Genomic DNA, 16,527 nt, shown 5'->3' on the forward strand with positions numbered 1-16,527 from the left:
TTTATACTCAGTGCCCTGACTGATGAAGGCCAGCGTGCCAAAAGCCTTTGACACCACCCTGTCTACCTGTGACTCCACTTTCAGTAAACCAACGTACTTGTACTCCAAGCTCCTTCTGCTCTATGCTACTCACCCAGGCCCTGCCGTTCACTGTAAAAGTCCCACCTGGATTTGACTTCCCAAAATGCAACACCTTGCACATGAGAATTAAACTCCATTTGCCATTCCTTGGCCCACTTACTCAGCTGATCAAGATCCCCCTGTAATTTTTGATTACCTTTTTCATTGTCCACTGTGCCACTTATTTTATTGTCATCTGCAAATTTACTAACTTACTTACTAACTTACTCTCATCCTCCTCTTCCTTCCTTTGGAAGCTTTAGAGAGGGTGCAGAGGCGATTTACCAGGATGTTGCCTGGATTGGAGAGCATGTCATATGAGGATCAGTTGAGCGAGCTAGGGCTTTTCTCTTTGGAGGGAAGGAGAGGTGACTTGATGGAGGTGTACAAAATGATAAGAGGCATAGATCGAGTGGACAGTCAGAGACTTTTTCCCAGGGCGACAATGGCTATCACGAGGGGACATAATTTTAAGGTGATTGGAGGAAGGTATAGGGGGTATGTCAGGGGTAAGTTTTTTACACAGAGAGTGGTGGGTGCATGGAACGCACTGCCAGCAGAAGTTGTAGAGGCAGATACATTAGGGACATTTAAGAGACTCTTAGGCACATGAATGATAGAAAAATGGAGGGCTATGTGGGAGCAAAAGGTTAGATAGATCTTAGAGCAGGATAAAATGTCGGTACAACATTGTGGGCCAAATGGCCTGTACTGTGCTGTAATGTTCTATGTTCTTTGTTCTGGTGTGTTAAAGCCAGAAATTACCATGAACCTTTACAATAAAAAATTGGTTGGGTCATAACTGGAGTAATGTGTCCAATTCTGGTCATGATACTTTAGGAAGGATGTGGAGGCCCTAGTGATAGTGTCAGGGATGAGGGATTTCTGTTACAAGGTTAGATTGGGGACACTGAGGTTGTTGTCCTTGGAGCACAGGGAGCTGAGAAGAGATTTGAGCCGTACAAGGTTAGACAGGTTACAAGGGGAAGCCGCTCCTGTCAACACATTGATCATGGATCAGAAGACACAGTTAATGTTATAGAATCATAGAGTCACAGATTGTACAGCACAGAAATGGCCCACCATGTCCACGGCAACCTTTGTGCCCATCTACAGTAATCCCATTTGCCCTCATAAGGGCCATTACCTTGCCTATTTAAGTGTCTGTCTAAATGTCTCTTAAATGTAGTGATTGCACCTGATTCCATATTCCAGATAGCAACCACAGAAGTCATCAGCAAAAGGTACAGGGAGGTGTGAGGAGATATTTATGCTACAAGTAGTTAGAACGCAGAACTGTACAGCACAGGAACAGGCCCTTCGGACCATCATGTCTGAAGTTATAAAAGCTAGCCTGGCTGCAGGATAGCGGCAGGATGGGACTGTTGGGATTTCTCTACAATGAGTCAGTAAGGAATCAATGGGTCGAATGGCCTCATTCTCTGCCATAATAACACTGTGCCTCTTACTGCCAAGAGAAGAGCTTTGGAATTCCCTCCCTAAATGTCCGTACGTCCCTTCCTCTCCTTCCTCCTTGAGAACAATCCTTAAGCACCCCCTCTTTTGTTTACTTGTCCCCAGTATTTCCACTCATGGCTCAGCACCAGGGATGTTTGCCTGACGGAACTGAACTGGAGTAGCCCCACACGCAGTGTGGCTACAAGAGCAGATCAGAGGCTGGCAATCTATACATTCGCCGAAGACACCACTGTTGCTGGTGGAATCTCAGATGGCGAGGAGGAGGCGTACAGGAGTGAGATAGATCGGCTGGTTGAGTGGTGTCGCAACAACAACCTCGCACTCAACGTCAGCAAGACCAAGGAATTGATTGTGGACTTCAGGAAGGGGAAGTCGGGAGAACACACACCAGTTCTCATTGAGGGGTCAGCAGTGGAAAGAATAAGCAGCTTCAAGCTCCTGGACATCAACATCTCAGGGGGTCTACACTGGGCCCAACACATTGATACAATCATGAAGAAGGCACGCCAGTGGCTCTACTTCATTCAGAATTTGAGGAGATTTGGTACGTCACCAAAGACTCTTGCAAATATCTGCAGATGTACGGTGGAGAGCATTCTGACTGGTTGCATCACCGCCTGGTATGGAGGCTCCAATGTGCAGGATCGAAAGAGGCTGCAGAGGGTTGTAGACTCAGCCAGCTCCATCAGGGGCACAACCCTCCCTGCCATCGAGGACATCTTCAAGAGGCGGTGCCTCAAGAAGGCAGCATCCATCACTAAGGACCGTCACCACCTTCTTCATGGACATGCCCTCTTCACGTTACTACCATTGGGGAGGAGGTACAGGAGCCTGAAGACCCACACTCAATGATTCAGGAACAGCTTCAACCCCTCCACCATCAGATTTCTGAACGGTCCATGAACCCATGAACACTACCTCGTTATTCCTCTTTTGCACTATTTATTTATTTTTGTAACTTATAGTAATTTTTATGTCTTTATGTCTTGCACTGTACTGCTGCCGTAAAACGACAAATTTCACGACATATGTCAGTGATAATAAACCTGATCCTGATCCTGATTCTTGCGGTGAGTAAATCACCTCCTGGCTCCCCAAAGCCTGTTCACCATCTACAAGGCTCAAACCAGGAGTGTGATGGAACACTCTCCACTTGCCTGGATAAGATAAGATTAGATAAAAGTGCAGTTTCAACAACACTCAAGAAGCTCGACACAATACAGGACACGGCAGCCCGCTTGACAGGCACCCCATCCACACCCATTCGCTCACTCCACCACTGATGCACAGTAGCAGCAGTTTGTACCATCTACAGGATGCACTGCAGCATCTCACCAAGTCTCTTTAGCTTCCAAACCACCACCCCTCCCAACTGGAAAGACAAGGGCAGCGAAGGCACGGGGAACACCCCCACCTGGAAGTTGCCCTCCAAGCCCCACACCATCCTGACTTGGAAATATATTGCTGTTCCTTCACCGTCGCTGGGTCACAATCCTGGAACTCCCTCCTTAACAGCACGGTGGGTGTACCCCCAACTCAAGGACTGCAGTGGTTCAAGAAAGCAGCTCATCACCACCTTCCCAAGGGCAGCTAGGGATGGGCAATTAAATGCTGGCTCAGCCTGTGAAACCCACATCCCTTGAATAAATATTTGGAACATAGGAGAGTACAGCACTGAACAGGCCATTCGGCCCATGATGTTGTGTCGATCTCGATGCCAACTTATACTAAACGTCCTCCTCCTGTGTACCATCCATATCCCTCCATTCCCTTCTAAAAGCCTCCTTAAACTCCACCAAACTGCCTGCTTCCACTACTACCCCTGGTAACCCATTCCAGGCGCCCACCACTCTCTGTGTAAAAAACTTGCCCCTCACGTCACCTTTAAACATCCCCCCCTCTAACCTTCAAAGTATGTCTGCTGGAGTTTGACAGTTCTACCCTGGGGAAAGGACTCTGACTGTCCACCCTATCTGTCTCTCATAATTTTAAAAACATCTATCAGGTCTCCCCTCAGCCTCCAATGTGCCAGGGAGACCAACCCAAGTTTTGCCCAACCTTTGCAATATAAAAACAATGTTTCCACGTTGCACCTTGGGTCTTTTTGAAGCCAACATCTGACTGCGAGGTCTTGTTATTGTAAAGTAAATCTGTTAAGGTCATTGTTGATGAAGGGTTTATCTGTTATGCATCCTCAATATGAATGAGATTGGGGCTTGACTAACAAAAGGACCTTTGCTGCCATGTAAACAAATGGCTCAGACGGTGTGGAAAACGTGGACCAGGTTAGTTGGGCCAGGTGTCAGAAGCACGACGTTGGAGCTGCTGATTGAGTTTGATGTTTTGCAACAGTTAGCGGTGCTACATTTGGGGAAATTATGACAGTGTTGTGTAAATGCCTGAAGCAGCAGATAGTAGCATTTCCATCCAAAGACTTAATTACCAAGCTCAATTACTGCTTTCAGGCCCAAACACTTCTTTTCCTTTCAGCAGCTTTTTAGAAAGCCATCATGGATTAATGAGTTTGAGCTTTTTTCCTTCTTGAGCTGAACACAATACCTTCACCACAGAGACTGCTGTTTGATCTATGGCCACTGCTTCCCCTCACCTCCGACCTCCTTTCCTTCCCCTCCGACCTCCCTCCCCTCATCTCCGACGACCAACCTGTCACACATTTTCCAGCTGATAAGAAGATGGCTCTCCTGAACAATTCTTTCTACCTGCCAAAAGCAGAACAATATTGAATTATTATAGCACCTTTCGTACGCTCAAGCCATTTAAAGTCCTTCACAGCCAACAAAGATTAATCATTGTTATGATGGGCATAGAACACAGAACATAGAACAGTACAGCACAATACAGGCTCTTCGGCCCACAATGTTGTGCTGACCTTTAAACCTCGCCTAAGACTATCTAACCCCTTCCTCCCACATATCCCTCTACTTTAAATTCCTCCATATGCATATCTAACAATCTCCTGAATTTGACCAAATTCCATGCCCCAACCACTCTCTGGGTAAAAAACCTCCCTCTGATATCTCCCTTGAACTTCCTACCCATGTAGGAAGTGTTGAGGGCAGTTTATGAATAGACATTCCACCAAGCAATGACACAGATAATCAGTGCCATTGAGGCATAAATTTTGACCAGACGAGCAGACGGTGTTCCCCTTCTCCACAGCAGTAGACCTGCTGATCAGTTGAGTTTTAAATGTTCTGGGCAGGCACAGTAGTGTAGCGTGCCCAAATGTCCAAGTGTCTTTTAAATATTGTTCAGGCACCTCCCTCCACTACTTCCTCTGGAAACTCAATCCATATACTGACCACCCTCTGGGTGAAAAAGTTGCCCCTCAGGTTCCTATAAATCTCTCCCCTCTCACATTACAGTGAGATATGTTGCTTCCAACCAAGAAGGGAGATACAGTATTTTATTTGTTGATTGATCTATGGCAAGCCCAGCATTTATTGCCCATTCCTAATTGCCCTTGTGATGAGCCACCTTTTTTGAACCACTGCAGTCTTTCTGGAGAAGGTGCTCCCCAGGACTTTTGGGGAGAGAGCTCCAGGATTTAGACCCAGTGACCATGAAGGACCAGCGATAGATTTCCAAGTCAGGATGGTACGTGTGGTTTGGTGGGGAATCTGCAGGGTGGTGGTGTTCCCATGCACCAACTGTTGTTCTTCTTCTTGATGGGAAAGGTCGTGAGTTAGAGAGGGGCTGCTGAAGAAGATGTTAATTCTTTCACTGCATTGAGATTGAGAGCTAAGAAACGTGGAGGCAACTGTGTACCAGCCAATGACGCAAGCTGGAAGGTGCAGACCGATGTTGGGTGCACACTGGGTGATTGAACCCAGCTTCGAGACTCTGGATGATCCCCCAAGCTCGAAGTAGCCACTTGGACGTGGAATCAGAATCATCATGCCTTGCTTCTGTTCAGGGTTGACACCTTCTGAGGGAGAGGACAAGAGGTAACTGGTGGCTGGGGGAAAGCAACAGATGAGTAACATGCAGCAGAGTATTTAACAGAGAAGAAACAACAGCATGTATTCTCCCTCACCCACTCACACACACGCGGGCACACAAGCACACACACAGGCACGCATGTAAACACATATAGACATACACACACATAAGCAAACACACACATGCCAGCACACACGTGGAAACATATCCACATACATGCACACACAAAACACACATACAAACATATCCACACACCTATGCAAACACACACATGCAGGCTCATTCACACACACACACAAACACACACAAACACACACAAACACACACACGCACACACACACACACACACGCAGTACAGGCCCTTCGGCCCACAATGTTGTGCCAACATTTTATCCTGCTCTAAGATCTATCTAACCCTTCCCTCCCACGTAGCCCCCTTATTTTTCTATCATTCATGTGTCTATCTAACAGTCTCTTAAATGTCCCTAATATATCTGCCCCCACAATCTCTGCCACGCACCCACCACTCTCTGTGTAAAAATCTTACCCCTGACATCCCCCTTATACCTTCCTCCAATCACCTTAACATTATGTCCCCTCGTGTTAGCCATTGTCGCCCTGGGAAAAAGTCTCTGACTGTCCACTCGATCTATGCCTCTTATCATATTGTAAACCTCTACCAAGTCACCTCTCACTCTCTTTCTCTCCAAAGAGAAAAGCCCTAGCTCGCTCAACCGACCCTCATAAGACAAACACACACATGCATCCTCTCATAAGAAATTTAGAGTGTAAAAAAGAAACACGTTTCTGTGCATCTAGCTGCTGAAGTCTCCCAGATGCCTATACCTCACTTTATTTCAATGTCTCAGTGCTAGCTGAGTCAGCAATGAGCCCCAGATGTTCTGCTCCTTCACCTTCCTGTTTCCTCTCATGTTTTTCACAGCACAATGGAGTGTGACATTTACTTATTTTTTGAAGTGGGGTCAGGGGGGATATTAGTGCGTGCATGTTTGAAGAAAGTCAGTCTCCTCCAAGATGCAGCAAGAAGAGAGGAATATAAAGACATTTCCATTCGTACATTACTGCAAAATCTTTAACTCATAGGCAGGCGACTCCTCAGTTTTCATGCTCACCACACTTTGCGCTGGAAAATGGTCCACATCATCTCTTTGGGTGAACAGCATGATGATGCTGGAGGAACTCAGCAGGCCAGGCAGCATCCGTGGGAAAAGCAGGCGGTCAGTGTTTCAGGTCAGGACCCTTCTTCAAGACTGAAGATAGGAAAAGGGTGAGCCCAATGTATATAGGAGGGAAAAGCAGAGCAGTGATAGGTGGACAAAAGAGGGGAGGCGGGAACAGAACAGCCTGAAGTCTAAACAAAGCACACTATGAATGAAGAGCCATGAGTTGGCTATGGTATAGAACATAGAACATTACAGCACACTACAGGCCCTTCGGCCCACCCTGTTGTGCCGACATTTAATCCTGTTCAAAAATCTATCTAACCCTTTCCTCCCACATAGCCTTCCATTTTTCTTTCAATCATGTGGCTATTTAAGAGTCTCTTAAATGTCCCTAATATATCTTCCCCCACAACCTCTGCAGGCAGTGCGTTCCACGCACCCACCACTCTCTGTGTTAAATCCCCTTTATACCTTCCTCCAATCACCTTAAAATTATGTCCCCTCATGTTAGCCATTGTCGCCCTGGGAAAGCCTCTGACTGTCCACTCGATCTATGCCTCTTATCACTTTGCACACCACTATCAAGTCTATTGGGAGATAACGTTATAAGGTATGGCAGTAAATAAGCAAAGACTAATATTTTAAAGAATTGGTACATAGTTTGGTATTGGTATTGGTATTGGTTTATTATTGTAACTTGTACCGAGATACAGTGAAAAATTTGTCTTGCATACTGTTCATAGAGGTCAATTCATTACACAGTGCAGATACATTGAGTTAGTACAGAGTGCATTGAGATAGCACAGGTAAAAAACAATAGCAGACTACAGAGTAAAGTGTCACAGCTACAGGGAAGTGCATTGCAGGTGGATAATAAGGTGTAAGGTCACAATAAGGTAGATTGTGCAGTCAAGAGTCCATCTCATCGTACAAGGGAACCGTTCAATAGTCTTATCACAGTGGGATAGAAGCTGTCTTTGAGCCTGGTGGTACGTGCCCTCAGTCTCCTGTATCTTCTGCCTGATGGGAGAGGACAGAAGAGAGAATGACCCAGGAGGGTGGGGTCTTTGATTATGCTGGCTGCTTCACCAAGGCAGCAAGAGGTATAGACAGAGTCCATTGAGGGGAGGCTGGTTTCTGTGACACGCTGGGCTGTGTCCACAACCCTCTGCAGTTTCTTGCAGTCCTGGGTAGAGCATTTGCCATACCAAGCTGTGATGCATCCAGATAAGATGCTTTTTATGGCACATCGATAAAAGTTGGTGAGTGTCAAAGAGGACACAGGAGACTGCAGATGCTGGAATCTGGAGAAACAAGCAAGATACTGGAGGAACTCAATGGGTCAGGCAGCATCTGTGGAGAGAAATTGGCAGTCGGGTATGGTCCAGATGAAGGATCTCGACCTGAAACATCGACTGTCCATTTCCCTCCATAGATACTGCCTGACCTGCTGAGTTCCTCCTGCAGTTTTTGTGTGTGTTGCTCTTGTTTGTTGTGCTATGATCTTAATGAGTGTTGGAGCAGATTTAAGAGGCTGAACGGTTTGCTCCTGCTTCTATTTCTTATGTGCTTACAATACAAAGTGAGCAGTTTCCCAGGGCATTTCAAAGCCAGCTACATTTCAAAGAGTCTATTTAATTGTCAGCTCCGTTACAGCCCTTCCAGACAAGATGGGGTAAACACAGCAGATTTCATCTCCTGAATGCCTTTTGGTGAACTCAATGACTATCCAGTAGCTTTGTGCATATCATAACGAAAACTAGTTGCTTCACAGAAAAGCCTTCCAGATTGCTAAAATGAATTTTAACTTCAGTGTCTCTAGTTAGATTAGAACTCAAATGTCTAGATTTTTACCCCATGCCGTGAGTTATTGTTTTGTAACTTTTTGTTTTGGATCTTTGAGTCCTCGTTGTCCATGGGAATGGTACCTGAGGATTGGAGAGTGGCAAATGTTGTCCCCTTATTCAAAAAAGGTAGTAGGGATAGTCCAGGGAATTATAGACCAATGAGCCTTACGTCTGTGGTGGGCAAGCCGTTGGAATGGATTCTTAGAGATAGGATCTGTGGGCATTTAGAGAATGATGGTCTGATCAGGGACAGCCAACATGGTTTTGTGAAGGGCAGATCATGTCTCACAAGCCTGATAGTGTTCTTTGAGGAGATGACCAGGCAGATTGATGAGGGTAGTGCAGTAGATGTGATCTACATGGATTTTAGTAAGGCATTTGACAAGGTTCCACATGGTAGGCATCTTTAGGTCAGGGGGCATAGGATCCAGAGAGGATTGGCTGTGTGGATTCAAAATTGGCTAGCCTGTAGAAAGCAGAGGGTTGTGGTGGAGGGAGTGCATTCAGATTGGAGGGCTGTGACTAGAAGTGTCCCACAAGGACCAGCTCTGGGACCTCTGCTTTTTGTGATTTTTATTAATGACTTGGATGAGGGGGTAGAAGGGTGGGTTGGCAAGTTTGCAGATGACACAAAGGTTGGTGGCGTTGCAGATAGTGCAGAGGATTGTCAAAGATTGCAGCAGGACACTCATAGGATGCAGATCTGGGCTGAGAAGTGGCAGATGGAGTTCAATCCGGAGAAGTGTGAGGTGGTACACTTTGGAAGGACAAAATCCAAGGTGGAGTACAAATTTAATGGCAGGATTCTGGCTAGTGTGAAGGAGCAGAGGGATCTGGGGGTTCATATCCACAGATCCCTGAAAGTTGCCTCACAGATGGATAGGGTAGTTAAGAAGGCTTATGGGATGTTAGCTTTCATAAGTCATGGAATCGAATTTAAGAGCCACGAGGTAATGATGCAGCTCTACGAAACTCTGGTTAGACCACACTTAGAGTACTGTGTCCAGATCTGGTCGCCTCATTATAGGAAAGATGTGGAAGCATTGGAAAGGGTGCAGAGGAGATTTACCAGGATGCTGCCTGGTTTAGAGAGTATGGATTATGAGGAGAGACTAAGGGAGCTAGGGATTTACTCTTTGGAGAGAAGGAGGATGAGAGGAGACATGATAGACATCTTAATCTTCTTCAGCACTATAATTCCTTCTAACCCATACTATCTCAAATCTTAGTTAATGGTAAATGAATCACCTTTTCCTTAATTTTACTTCCCAAAGAATTGAATACTTGCTGAGAATTATGAAATATTAATTGAAATATGAGTCATTGTTTATCTGCCCCACATTTTTAATCTATTTCCCAGTCTACCTTAGCCAATTCAAGCCTTACAACTCCTGCAATTGGGTTGATTGAAAATACTAGTTTTATCCTTCAAGACAGTATTCTCACATACAATGAAAATTTCCATCTCATTTTGACCAACTTATTTTGAAGATCAGTTGTTCTGAGACCACAGCACAACACAATCTGAACCGACCTGTTCCCTGATTAACCCCACAGTGTATTGGTCTTGGAAGTTTCACAAATGCACCTATGAACTCAAGTGACTTTTACCAACTTGTTTTTTCTCTCCATGAATATTAAGTTCCCCCATGACTATAGATTTATTTTTGTTTTACAAGCCTTTGTTTTATGATTAACAGTGTAATGCTGTTAGTTAAACTGTAACCTACTTCTAGAGCAACAAACAATCTGCTGGAGGAACTCAACTGGTTGAGCAGCATCTGTGGGGAGGGAAAGGAATTGTCAACGTTCCAGGTTGAAACCTTGCATCAGGACAAAGAGTGGAGAGGGAAGGTAGCCAATGTAAAGAGGAGAGTTTGAGTTAAGGGCCACCCTAAGCTAATTCTAGCTCTGGTTTATGCCACCTGTCTGCCTGCACTGCACTTTCTCTGTAACACTATATTCTGCTTTCTGTTCTTGCTTTTCCCTTTGTACTACGTTGATGTTTGGAATAGTCTGTCTGGATGGCATGCAAAACAAAGTTTTTCACTGTATCTTGGTACATGTGATAACAATAATAAACCTTTGTGACCTTTGAATGCTGATTACAGATGAGCCCCTCATCCAAATCAGGATCATTCCTCACGATTGGCTTTGTAGTAACTATGGTTATCAGGATATCAGAGATTTCACTCCCCCCCAACTATTCAAAGATATCTTTATCTTTATTAGTCACATGTACATCGAAACACACAGTGAAATGCGTCTTTTGCATAGTGTTCTGGGGGCAGCCCGCAAGTGTCGCCACGCTTCCGGTGCCAACAGAGCATGCCCATAACTTCCTAACCCGTACGTCTTTGGAATGTGGGAGGAAACCAGAGCACCCGGAGGAAACCCACGCAGACATGGGGAGAACGTACAAACTCCTTACAGACAGTGGCCGCAATTGAACCCAGGTCACTGACGCTGGAATAGCACTGCGCTAACCGCTACACTACCGTGCCTGCCCAATCTGGCCAAATGTAAGGTGTTGCACTTTGGGAGATTATATGTAAAGGGAGAGTACACAGTTATTGGCAGGACCCATAACAGTGCTGATGTGCAGAGGGTTTTTGTGGTCCAAGTCCATAGCTACCTGAAAGTTGCTGCACAGGTTGATAGGGCAGTAAAGAAGGGCATATGGCGTGTCTGCCTTTATTTGTCCAGGCATTGAGTTCAAGAGTCAGGAAGTTATATTGCAGCATTATAAAACTCTGGTCAGGCCATATCTGGAGTCTTGCATTTTGTTCTGGTCACCCCATTATAGGAAGGATGTGGAGGCTTTGTAGAGGGTGCGGAAGAGGTTTAACAGGATGCTGCCTGGATTAGAGGGCAGGTGCTATGAGGAGAGGTTGGACAAACATGGGTTGTTTTCTCTGCAACAGCAGAGGTTGAGGGGAGACCTGATAGATGTTTATAAGATTATGAGAGGCATAGATAGAGTAGACAGCCAGCATCTTTTTCCCAGGGTCAAAATTTCTAATACTGGAGGGCGTGCACTTAAGGTGAGAGGGGGTAATAGAAAGGAAATGTGCAGGGCTCGTTTTTTTACAGAGAGTGGTGGGTGCCTGGAATGTTCTGCCAGTGGAGGCAAGTACGATGGAGGCATTTGAGAGATTCTTAGATAGGCACATGAATGTGCAGAGAATGGAGGGATACGGACCACGTGCAGGCAGAAGGGATGAATTTAGTCAGGCATTTATTGGTATTGGTATTGGTATTGGTTTATTATTGTCACTTGTACTGAGGTACAGTGAAAAACTTGTCTTGCATACCGATCGTACAGGTCAATTTATTACACAGTGCAGTTACATTGAGTTAGTACAGAGTGCTTTGAGGTAGTACAGGTAAAAGCAATAACAGTACAGAGTAAAGTGTCACAGCTACAGAGAAAGTGCAGTGCAATAAGGGGCAAGGTCACAACAAGGTAGATTGTGAGGTCAGAGTCCATCTCATCGTATAAGGGAACCGTTCAATAGTCTTATCACAGTGGGGTAGAAGCTGTCCTTAAGTCTGGTGGTACATGCCCTCAGGCTCCTGTATCTTCTACCCAATGGACGAACAGAGAAGAGAGAATGTCCTGGGTGGGTGGGGGTCTTTGATTATGTTGGCTGCTTCGCCAAGACCACAAGAGGTAAAGACAGAGTCCAAGGAGGGGAGTCTGGTGTCCGTGATGCTCTGGGCTGTGTGCACAACTCTTTGCAGTTTCTTGCGGTCCTGGGCAGAGCAGATGCCGTACCAAGCTGTGATACAGTTTGGCACAACATTGTGGGCCGAAGGGCCTGTTCCTGTGCTGTACTGTTCTGTGTTCTGTGTTCTAATATCCAGAGGTCTTGATCTGGAGAAATAAATTTAATTTCCACAAAGGCAACTGAGAAATATGAATTCAAGCAATTAATTAAAGAGAAACAAAGGACTGCAGATGCTGGACTCTACGATGGTGCTGGAGGAACTCAGCAGGCCAGGCAGCATCCGTGGAGAAAAGCAGGTGGTCAACGTGTCAGGTCAGGACCCTTCTTCAGGACTAAAGATAGGAAAAGGGGAAGCCCAATTTATAGGAGGGAAAAGTAGAGCAGTGATAGGTGGACAAAAGAGGGGAGGCGGGCAAATTATTTAAACCTGGAATTAGCATTAGTAATGGGAATGTTGAAACTACTGGATTATCATAAAACCCATCTCATTCACTAATTTCCTTCAGGGAAGGAAAATCTGTCACCTTTAACTGGTGTAGGCTTTATGTGATTCCAGGACAGAGCATTACAGTTGACTCTTAACTTCTGTCTAAAATGATCCTGCTGAGTTCTACTACAATCACGTATTGGATGGCAATGTTAACTTGGCCAGTAATGTCCACTCGTTGTGAATGAATAACCAAGCAAATGTCTTTGTTCCCACCCACACAAATACCATGAACCTTCTGGACAAGGTCTAGGGCTACAGCCCCTTTAACACTGTACTTTGGGCCCCCAAACCAGCCTAACCAAGTCACATCCTTATTCCCCTGACCACTGATCCAATCTGAACCACATGAGGTGCAATTCACTCCTGGTTCAAAGTATCCAGATAACTACATAGAAATTAGAGTCATAGAGCAGGGTTACAGGCCCTTCGGCCCAACCAGTCCATGCCAGCTACGGTGTCCACCCAACTAGTCCCAATGTCTTGCTCATATCCCTCCAAGTCCTGCTCCTTTATGTGCCTATCCAAGTGCTTCTTCAATGATATTGCTGTACCTGCCTCAACCACTTCCTCTGGCAGCTCGTTCCATATACTCACCACCCCCTGTGTGGAAAAGTTGCTCCTCAGGTCCCCTTTAAATATTTTCCCTAAACCGAATGCATTTGTGCCTTTAAATATGATGCTAGCATCTTCATTAAAGAATTCAGCAAGAATATTATTATTACCCAGGGGATGGTGAGAAGGTGAAACTTGAGGTGAACAGAAGTTGCAAGATAAGAAGAGAATAGACAGCAATGCTCACAGTGTTTGGTGAGTGGAGCCAGTACAAACCAGATGGGCCAAATGGCAATTTTCTAAGCTGCAAAAGTTCTGTAACACAATCAGTGTAGCTGGGTGCCAGCATAATTGGCACAGCTTGTAGAGATGATGCCTCACAGTGCCAGAGACCCGGGTTAAATCGTGACCTCAGGTGCTGTCCATGTGGAATTCCTCTGCGTCCTTGGGTTTCTTCCCAAAGACTTACGGATTGGGCGACCAAGTGGCCACAGTGAATTATTTCTGGTGTGTAAGTGAGTGGTAGAACCTGGGAGGAGTTGATGACAATGTGGGGAGAATGAAAAAAAAGATTAGTATAGGATTAGTGTAAATAGGTGCTTGATGGATTCAGGCGGCCGAAGGCCTATTTAATATAAGGGCAGGCATGGTAGTGTAGCGGTTAGCGTAACACTATTACAGCGCCAGCGACCCGGGTTCAATTCCGGCCACTATCTGCAAGGAGTTTGTACGTTCTCCCCATGTCTGCCTGGGTTTTCTCCAGGTGCTCCAGTTTCCTCCCACATTCCAAAGACGTACGGGTTAGGAAGTTGTGGGCATGCTATGTTGGCGCTAGAAATGTGGCGACACTTGCGGGCTGCCCCCAGAACACTCTATGCAAAAAGATGTATTTCACTGTGTGTTTCGATGTACATGTGATTAATAAAGAAATCTTATCTTATTTTAGTGCTGGATCTCTCTATGACTCTACAATTACATCAATACAGACTTGTTGGTCAGATTGCAATCACCTTGATACCAATTCACAAGAGTGTCAGTTTTGTTTAACTGAAGCTTGTAAAGAAAATCTACAGGGGCAAACTAATGTTAAACACACAGTTTGGTAGCAGCTAAGTGCAGCACCCTACTTCCAGAATGTGTTTGTATGGAAATGGTTGAATTTCAGAAACTTGGCAGTGAATGTGTATAAAATTATGAAAGGCCCGGATCAGTGAATAGGAAGGACCTAGTCCCCTTGGAGATGCCTGTAACCAGGGGACATATATTTAGGTTAATTGGTAGAAGGGTTAGATATTATTCTTGTGGCTAGAGGGATCAAGAGATATGGTGCACAAGCTGGAGCAAGGTATTGAATTTGGATGATAAGCCATGATCATATTTATAGAACAGAGGGACCTTGGATTTCAGGTACATGGTTCCCTGAAAGTGGCATCGCACAGAGACAGGGTGGTGAAGAAGGCTTTTTGGCACATTGTCCTTCATTAGTCAGGGTATTGAGTACAGAAGTTGGGAGGTCATGGTGCAGTTGTGCAGGACCCTGGTGAGGCCGCACTTGGAGTTTGGTGTTCAGTTCTGGTCGCCCTGTTATAGGAAAGATGTTATTAGAATGGAAAAAGTGCAGAAAAAATTTACAAGGATGTTGCCAGGACTCGAGGGACTGAGTTATAGAGAGAGGTTGGACAGACTAGGACTTTATTCCTTGGAGCGTAGGAGATTGAGAGGTGATTTTATAGAGGTTTATAAAATTGTGAGGGGCACAGACAGGGTGAATGCACAGTCTTTCTCTCAGGGTGGGGAAATCAAGAACCAGTGGGCATAGGTTTAATGTGAGATGGGAAAAATTTAATAGGAAATTGAAGGACAACTTTTTTACATCTCAAGGGTGGTATCTATGTGGAATGAGCTACCAGAGGAAGTGGGTGAGGCAGGTACAATAACAATTTTTAAAAGATCATTGGACAGGTACATGGATAGGAAAAGGTTTAGAAGGTTGTAGGCCAAATGCTGGCAAATGGGACTGGCTTGGATGGGCCTCTTGGTCGGCATGGACAAGTTAGGCCGAAGGGCCTGCTTCCGTGTTGCATGACTCTATGAGTCTTTGAATGGCAAAACTGACTTGATGGTCAACTCCTGCTCTTATTTTCTATGCCTCTATAGTTAGAGGGAAGTTGGTCAAAACGCTTCACACAGTGGGTGTTGGCGATGTGGAACTCCCTCCCTGAGAGGTTGACGGAGGCAGAAACCCGCACCATGTTTAAAAAGCACCGGAGTGAGCAATAGGAGAGTGCTGACCTTCAGGGAAAAGGACCAAGAGCAGGGAAGACCTATCAACCAAAGATCAATTTAGAGTCATAGAGCCTCGAATTATACAAAACTAAAACAGGCCCTTTTGCCCAACGTCCAAAATGGCGACTGAAGCTAGTCCCATTTGCCTACGTTTAGTCGATATCCCTTTAAAACTTTTATCTGGCATATGCAAGATGGGCCAAACAACCTTCTTCAGTACCATAAATTCCTCTGATCAGTATTGGTATTGGTATTGGTATTAGTTTATTATTGTCACTTGTACTGAGGTACAGTGAAAAACTTGTCTTGCATACCGATCGTACAAGTCAATTTATTACACAGTGCAGTTACATTGAGTTAGTACAGAGTGCATTGAGGTAGTACAGGTAAATACAATAACAGTACAGAGTAAAGTGTCACAGCTACAGAGAAAGTGCAGTGCAACAAGGTGCAAAGTCACAACAAGGTAGATTGTGAAGTCATAGTATAAGGGAACCGTTCAACAGTCTTATCACAGTGGGGTAGAAGCTGTCCTTAAGTCTGGTGGTATGTGCACTCAGGCACCTGTATCTTCTACCTGATGGAAGAGGAGAGAAGAGAGAATATCCTGGGTGGGTGGGGTCTTTGATTATGCTGGCTCCTTCGCCAAGACAATGAGAGGTAAAGACAGAGTCCAAGGAGGGGAGGCTGGTGTCCGTGATGCGCTGGGCTGTGTCCACAACTCTCTGCAGCTTCTTGCAGTCCTGGGCAGAGCAGTTGCCGTACCAAGCCATGATACATCCAGGTAGGATGCTTTCTAGGGTGCATCGGTAAAAGTTGGTGAGAGTCAAAGGGGACAAACCAAACTTCTTTCGCCTCCTGAGAAAGTAGAGGTG

This window comes from Pristis pectinata, chromosome 2 (assembly GCF_009764475.1).
Source record: "Pristis pectinata isolate sPriPec2 chromosome 2, sPriPec2.1.pri, whole genome shotgun sequence".
In the NCBI taxonomy this organism is placed as follows: domain Eukaryota; kingdom Metazoa; phylum Chordata; class Chondrichthyes; order Rhinopristiformes; family Pristidae; genus Pristis; species Pristis pectinata.